Source organism: Corapipo altera, unplaced genomic scaffold (genome assembly GCF_003945725.1).
Source record: "Corapipo altera isolate COAL_440 unplaced genomic scaffold, ASM394572v1 62, whole genome shotgun sequence".
In the NCBI taxonomy this organism is placed as follows: domain Eukaryota; kingdom Metazoa; phylum Chordata; class Aves; order Passeriformes; family Pipridae; genus Corapipo; species Corapipo altera.
The window spans coordinates 12233304-12241206 of record NW_020884894.1 but is presented as its reverse complement, the minus strand read 5'-3'; the positions used below and the strand labels follow the sequence as shown (position 1 = coordinate 12241206).

Sequence of the window (7903 nt, the reverse complement as noted above, 5' to 3'; positions counted from 1 at the left end):
AGAGAGACAAATTCTCTCCATAGTGGCAGATAACCACCAGTGGCACAGGCAGATGTCTCTGATTCAGAGGTTCAAGCCAGATGCTAAAAAAACCATTTACTGGTGGGTAATGCAGTACTGGAATGGGCCACTCAGGCTGCAGAGTCTCCATCCTTTAAAAGGTTCTCTAGACTTTGCTAGACAAACCAAGGCTGACCTGATGGCTGGCTACCACTGCTGGTAGCCCTGCTTTGAGCAGGAGGCTGGGCTAGAAAATGCCAAAAGTCCAGTGTATTTTTAATTTTGTGAAAACTCTGTAAGGTCTAATTGTGTTCCTGCTGAGCCCTGGACATGTAGCTTCCCACTGAAGGCTGGTGGGACTGCTGGGTGCAGGGTGGGGACTTCAGGACAGAGCAGTCCTTTCAGCTGATCACACTTATGCAAACTTTCTGCTCCGGGAAGATTTTCTATTTATAGAGGCTGACATAAAACCAGTGTCAGTGAATGAAATTCTGTCCACACACTTCTGTTGGTTTTGGATCAAATCCTAACCCCCCTCCACAGGGAAGGAAGGAGCAGCAAGGCAGTTGCCTAATCCTCCTGTGACCATGGGAAATTCCCTTTCGTCATAGAATCCTGTGGCTGGTGCTGTGTGGCCCCAGAGGGAGCACTGCAGGGGAAGTGTGCTGACAGCTCTGACCAGCATCAGCTTTCCCTGCCCAGCACACCCCTCCAAAAGTGAAACCACTCGGAGGGAGCAGTAGTAGCAAAGGTTAAAATAGTGGGCTGGAACAGTCCTAGAGAAGGCTGGAAGTATGTCAAATTGTTTTGTTGTGCCACAGGATCCTCCTCCCCTTGGCTTTATCCACACCACGTTCATTTTTGTCCATAGTCTACACTTCCCTAAAAAGTACATTAAAAATGTTTTGCCCTGTATAAAGAATCGGCCTGTCAGGCTCAGACTGGATCACAACTGTTCAAAAGCCTTTCAGCTAAATAAAGGAAGTTCTTCAGGGGAGTTTGTAGACGAGTTTTAAGGAATTTTACAGAAATTCTTTGACACTTAAAGTAGTTTTAGGTACTTCTGTATTTTTAGACTATCACATGCTGGGGAAACAGAGTAGTTGAACAATCCTGCATTTGTTTACTCCTTTCAACTGTTGTTTTCAGTTTAAAAAAAACCCTTCAGTATAAAACTATAAAGCTTAATTTTAATCCATAATTAGAGAAACCATAAATATACAGCCCAAGCAGTGCATGTCTGAACTAATTAAACATAATTATTATTGAACATGTTAATTAAAAAACCCCAGTATTTTACCTATACATAATTTATCCAGAGAAGTTTAAAGCCTTTCTGATAATACAGAAGCTTATAAATAACAGGCAAGGAAAAACCTCTTTAGGCTCCCATGAGGACTGTCTAGTGCAGTAATTAGACAGTTAAGAACACAAAAGTTTAGTTTAACAGTCACACAGACTGAACCCAGTTACAATCAAATTCAGAACAAAGTGGAGGTTTTAGAGGCAGCAGCATTAAAGGAGCACAGCATTAGACAAAGCCTCAGCAGAGCCAGTGTGCACAGTGAGAGAATGACACAGGAGCAGGAGACCAAAGCATTAGGATGACCCAAATACCAAAGCCTCTGATGCACGATCAGTAAACACTACACTTCAATATTTCAGCACAGTTCCCAGCATCATTTCTCAATCTGGTTATTCCAGTTAAGCATCTGTGCAGGATAACTTTGGCAGAGAGGTTGGTTCAAAGGTGCCACTTTCTTTGGCACCTTGTCTGGGTCCGGAGGCCTTACCAGGAGCTGATGTCAGGATGCTGTAGGATTCAGATCTGTGGGTTACAAATGCTGGGGAGTTCATCTTCACAAAGCCTAAGCTGTAGGGCATGAGTGCAGCCAGTGATATGATCATCTTGCTCTAGGAGATAGGGCTGCAAACTCCAATACCTGCCCACTGCAAGGGGATACTTTAAAATACAACAAAATTATGGTGTCTATTTTCCATTTTATGGATTTGCAGTTGAACTAAGGCTTCCTTTTCTTTTTCCTTATATTTTCTTTTCTGTTTCTTCAAATGCCCATGCCATGCTATTTTGGAAAATATTGCTAACATTCATCTTGTCATTAGTGAGATGACTAAACAGGAGTATCACAGCTTCTGGCCCTGGGCAGTTTCCATATGGTGAGCGGTGCCAAGCACCTCTGCTAATTAAATTGTGCCAAAGAAAGTTGTTAATTCTTTATCCAACTGTTTGAATGGTGAAATCTTAAATGGATATCACATAACAATTCATGTCAGTGGGAACAAGACGAAGAACTCTTAGACTGCAGAGAGCTTAGTGGATCATACTTGTTTAAAGTGCCCTAGTCCTCATCCCAGTGGTTGTGATCTGTTTTGGAACACAATGAACTAAAGAGTATTAAGACAGGGTGGAGGAATGTCAAACCTCCAGGTCCATCAATTATGTCCCTGCAGATAAATAGTTCTAGTGAGTTAATGCTGAAATGTCAGAGCCCTGGATTGTGAGACCTTGTGTGAATGTGTGGCACAGGTAGGAGATTATAAGGAGCTTTCAAAGCCTTTACACACACCAAGCAAAGCTCAAGCTCTTCTAGGCAAAAGAACACAGTGAGCACTCTCTCCTCACTCCCCTAAAGACACCTGTTCCAAGGTGAGAAAAAGTGCAGCCTTAGTCACCAAATCCCCAAAAGAAGCTCTTCCTATAAAACAGCATAACCTGAATAACTTTACCAATGCCATGCCTGTCTCCTGGATTTTTCCACTGGAAAGCAGACAAATTTTTAATTGGCTTGATCCCAAGTGCTGTGTTGCTCTACCTGGCAATTCTGAAGTATGAAAATATGCATCTGAGTACAAATAATCAAAAATGAGTTTTAAAAAAAGTCTGATCTAAAATCAGTTCTGTTTTTTTGTTTGTGGGACTGGTTTGGATTAATTTGTTTGGGTTTTTTTTTTTTGTTTTCAATGTTGCAACAACACCTACGTGAAAGGCACCTGAAAGCTACAGATTTCTCTGGATTTCCTGAGTGTTGGGATAATCAAGCCTGATTGTAGGCCACTTGCATTTAGTGCCAGAGACAGACTTCTGAATTACTGCAGTGAACGTCAGTGAACTCTCAGTCATCCAGGAAAACACTCTGCTTATGGTGAAAGATATTCTTTGAATTTGGTCATTAGCATACTGAACTGGAATTCAGTCCAAGGCTGCTGGAGAGGAGCACTTCCTTCTCTTCCATGGAAAGCAGCCAGCTAACCCAGAGGACGCAAAAAGTGGAGGATTTACCTTGGTTTCCCAACAGTTTTTCCCACCACAAATCTCATAACTCTTTGCTGATCAAAAGAGCCTTTGTCAACCTTAGAAATTTTAGCTGGGCAAGAATCCATGAATCGCACAAGTGATGTGAACAGACAGCACCTAAAAAAATGAAAGGAGGTATTTCTATACCAAAAGAATCTGCTTATGGAACTTCAATCCTGTTCAAAATTTATTAATAAAGTAGTTTCAACAGATCTTGCAGTAATTAAGGGGCTAAGTACAAGTTTCAGCTTTCATTTAGAGGTTGCCAAATCAAACCCATGTGGGACTATTCATTAGAGCCCCAGGAGTTTGGAAGACAACTGAGAAGAACACAAGGCATTGTTTATTACACATAGTCTCATCAAAAGCTTATTAGTTTGAGCAGCTGAGTTTCTGAATGTTTGGGATGGCAACATTGCAAACGAGCTCCTCGAAGGAGGCTAAACATGGCAATTTTTGACTTTTGCTGGGCATTACTTCCAGTAAATTTTCTAATGGCTTGGTCCATGGAGATCACAATAATTGTCGCTGTGACAGTGATGAGAGAACAGGGACACACAGCAAGAGAGACATGCAGGCAGTGTCCAAATAGGCTGGAGAGCCCAAGTGCTGTCTGCCCTCAGGAGTGTGATGCCTGTTTGCTGGCTTTCTTTAGAAATCAGCATTTCATCTGTAGCAAAGACTCTTGAGCCAAAATATGATAATATTCCCATGGTTTAAGAAAATGTTGCAACAATGCAGCATAATCTTCTTTTGGGATTGATATTCTTCTTGTCAATGATCTATTCATTTTTATACAGGCAAATGAACATCACTGAAAAATAAACTGTTCTAATAATACCACTGTATCTACTTGATTGATTTTTGCTTTTTAAGGCTGAAAGTAGCAGAGTGGCACAAGGGAGAACAGTCTGTACTGGGAGGACTTTGTTCTGTCGTGTCCTTTCCAGGAAGTGGCAACAGAAAGAAACCTGTTGCAAATTCCCCAATTGTACTGTGAGACAAAAAATACCAGGGCTTATCCATGTCCTGAAGTGACACTTCCTCTCAGCTTCAGCAGTGCAGCAAAGTGGGCAGCAAACAGGCAGCTGCATGGCAGACATTAAAAAGGAAACCTTAGAATTTGTGCAGGAGCTGGTAACCCTGGCACGGGCAGGCTGAGGGAAAGTCCTGCCCTGCCCAGTGACAGGGATGCCAGAGGCAGGCTCAGGGTCAGCCCTGCCCTGCCCAGTGACAGGGATGCCAGAGGCAGGCTCAGAGCAAAGGACAGCAGCACATCTGACAGTGTGGACACCAAACTTAGAGACCCTCTGGATTAACAGTCAATGGTTGTGCTGCCACTCAGGAGCAGCTCAACGGGATGAAGGAAGGTGCAAACAGGAGTCAAAGGAACTGTCCAGTTCCACACCCCAGGAACAACCCCAGGCACAGGGACATGCTGGCAACAACCAGCTGGAAAGGAGCTCTGCAGAAGAGAACTGTGGAGTCCTTGGTAGATAAGCCTTAGGAAAAACCTCTGCTGGGCCTGTCAGTCCAGTTTGACTTCAGTTGCTACACACAGCTTCAGCAGATAACCCTAATTCTGATTATCTAACAAGGCTTTTTAAATATTTTTTCCCTGCCCCACGACATTATGAGGAAATTGGGGTCATGGAAGTCCTGAGCAAAGAGGCAAGTCTGAGGGCAAACCCACCAAGGTTCCAGGCTGGACCCAAACACAGCGACAGAACTGCTCTGAGAGGAAACACTACTGAGGGTCTGAGCAGTTCTGGACAGACAGCACATGGGTGGAGGTCCCACATGATGCTGATGGGGACAATTTTGGTGCTCTCAGGGCACTGACAGAAGGTAAATTCCAATGGTCATAGCTTATCTTCCCTTATAGGATGGCTCTTTGAAAGTACTGTGTATGTATTAAAGGGTTTCATGTAGATTTTCTAGGCTATAAGGAATATTTAATCTGTACTTGTTCAGCAGTCTTTGGTGGGATCTGTTTCTGAACATCTACACTAATCTTAAAAAGAATAATTTTAATAGCTTTGTATGCTACAATGCTACTTTCTTGCAGTTCTCATTAGCTATTGTCCAAAGCTGTAGAATTTAATATTCCTACTGTTCCAAACAAGTCTGTAATTTTAATGCTTTAAGTGCCTTCTCCTTCTCTTTTTGGTGATAAACCTAAAATAAGCATATTTTGACACATAAGTGAGTAAGTTTTGTTTCTTTTAGCACAGGGAGTGTTTCACAGTCACTGCGAGTTTCATGTCTGTGTTATCCTTCTGGAGAAAACAGTTGGGATTTATTTAGAGGAACTTTATAGGAGGTAGAATACCACGAGGAAAGTATCAAAGAAAACAAGTTTCTGTAAATATTTTCTGTGAGTTACCTTCTTCCCAAACCAGGAGTTCACTCCTTGCAGGCTGCTGGGGATCAGAAGGTGATGGCTTTGTTCCTGTGCAGGAGTGGGTCTGGTCAGCGTGTACAATCCCCAAGCCATGCCCAGAGTCAGGTGTGAGGATGGTGTTTGGCAAACACGGCCCCTGTTCCCAAAGACTGTTCAGGTGTCAGTGCTGGCTGGCAGGGGGAGGAGGATTCCCCTGTCCAGGAAGCTCCTGTGCAGTCCCAGGGACCACTCCCAGGAGCCTCCTGACTGCCACTGGGCTTGTGGTGCTGGAAGCAAAGATTCCTGGACAGGATGAGTAGAATGAAATGAAAACAAATATGTTAAAAATAAATTAATCTTGTCATGTGAATATACCACCTTCCATACCATTTGAGAGGTTGCTGCTCTTTGTCTGCCAAGAAAATACCAGGCATACTTTGAACAGTGTAGATGCTGAATGTCAAAGACAACAGTACTGTGGTTCATGAGGTCACTTGTGCTAGTCCAAGCATTCAAATCTGAGACAGTTTTAAAGCCCCTGGGTTCACGATGCTGTATCCAAAGAATAAAAGGCATTAAAGGAAATCTTTTTTTATTTTACCTTCTTGTGCCTTGACATAATTTAACTTTGTCCAGCTACCACATTACTACTATTTCTCTCTCATACTTTCAGTATTGTTTCTTTTCTGGTATGTCATAAGTGGAATTTTCAGGGAAATTTGTGTAGCCCGACTTGCAAAAGATCCACTTTCATTCTGAGCACGTGGAAGCTAATTTTGGTTTCACTTTAGAGGGAAAACTGTCCCTTTCAGCATGAGGTAACATAATTGCTTTTCCTTTTTTTCTGCTTATAAGCTTAATCTCAAGATACTTATAACTGTTGCGTATGTAAGGTGGAAAGTAAGGAAATTGCAGTTTAAAAAAACAGAGAGGAAAACTATTGATTTGTTTGTAACCCTGAGGCAGTTCCTGTGTTGAGAGCAGCGTCTTCCCTGCTGGGCTGGGCTGTGCAGATGCTGTTTTCTCTTGCTGCCATTTCCATATGTTTGCTTTCTCTCCCCTTGTTTTCCCTCCTTGCCTGGGAGGATTGTAAGCTGTGGCTCAAACAAGGCTGATCTGCATTTATAGTGCTTAGCACAGAAAAGTTCTGGTCATAGATCAGAGACAGTCACTGCAGCAGTGCTGAAGAAGTAGGTATAAAGTGAAGTGATGAAGAGATACAAAGAGGAAGGCACTCCCAAAAATAGTGCTAACAACAGTGAGATTTGTGGGGGAATGGGAGTGACATGACCCTTCACAAATGTTAAGCAGACATGAAGCTGATGAGGGGGGAGTTTAAAGGAAAATCTAAGAAAGTAGTAGTTGGAGAGAACTGCCATTTATTTGATTTGTCAGGGTTAGATTTATTAGATTTGTAGGGTTTCACAGTGGGTTGTAGAAGATCTAATATCCTTGTACTCTAATCTGAGAGTAAATGTGAAAGCCATGATTGATGCCAAAAAATGGTGGAAGAATAAAAAGCAATACTGAAGAGAATCAGGTTGTTTGTTTGCTGGGCTCGTTCTTGTAAAATGCTATTTTCATAAAGGTAGGGCTGAAATTAGTGCATCATGTGGCAAAAAAATGTGAGCTTGCCTAGACAATAAGACTTATCCTGGAAGGCAATACCTCCAAAACTGAAATGAGGGCAAGGGAGATAGAAACAGGGTGATGTTTATATAGAGAGCACCAGCAAGGTGGAAATCCACACACAGCTCTAGCACAGCTCTGAAAAGAATGTCAAAAAATTGAAAAGAGAAAAGCACATCGAAAAACTGAAAAGGGCAAAGAATGGTTTGCCAGAAAACTTTAGGGTTGGCAAAAACACCTCCCAGCAAGACACTGGAGAATGTTCTATGCTTAATTTATCAAAAAGAGAAAAAGAAGTGGCTTCTTTACAGGTTTGAAGTTCTTCCATGAGAAAGGAAAATGGGACTTTTACAGAAAAAGCAAGGATGTGAAGAAAAGCCTGAGACAGAAACAGAGTGTGAAATAGGCACAGCTTTTTAACACTGTGACTGACCCCAGGACTCTGCTGCTTTGCTAAAACTGTCACCACTGTGGCTGTTGCTGCAGCCAGGCCTGGGTGAGGGGACAGCAGTGCAGCACAGACACAGTGGGCAGTGTCCAGTGCTCCAGTGCTCCAGTGCTCCAGTGTTCCAGTG

At 42.6% G+C, this 7903-nt stretch overlaps 1 protein-coding gene across 1 annotated transcript in view; it reads left to right on the top strand.

The window, feature by feature from the left end:
* The window catches only part of OSGIN1 (oxidative stress induced growth inhibitor 1), a 64987-nt gene that overhangs the window by 25435 nt on the left and 31649 nt on the right, over positions 1-7903 (top strand). The window lies entirely within an intron of this gene.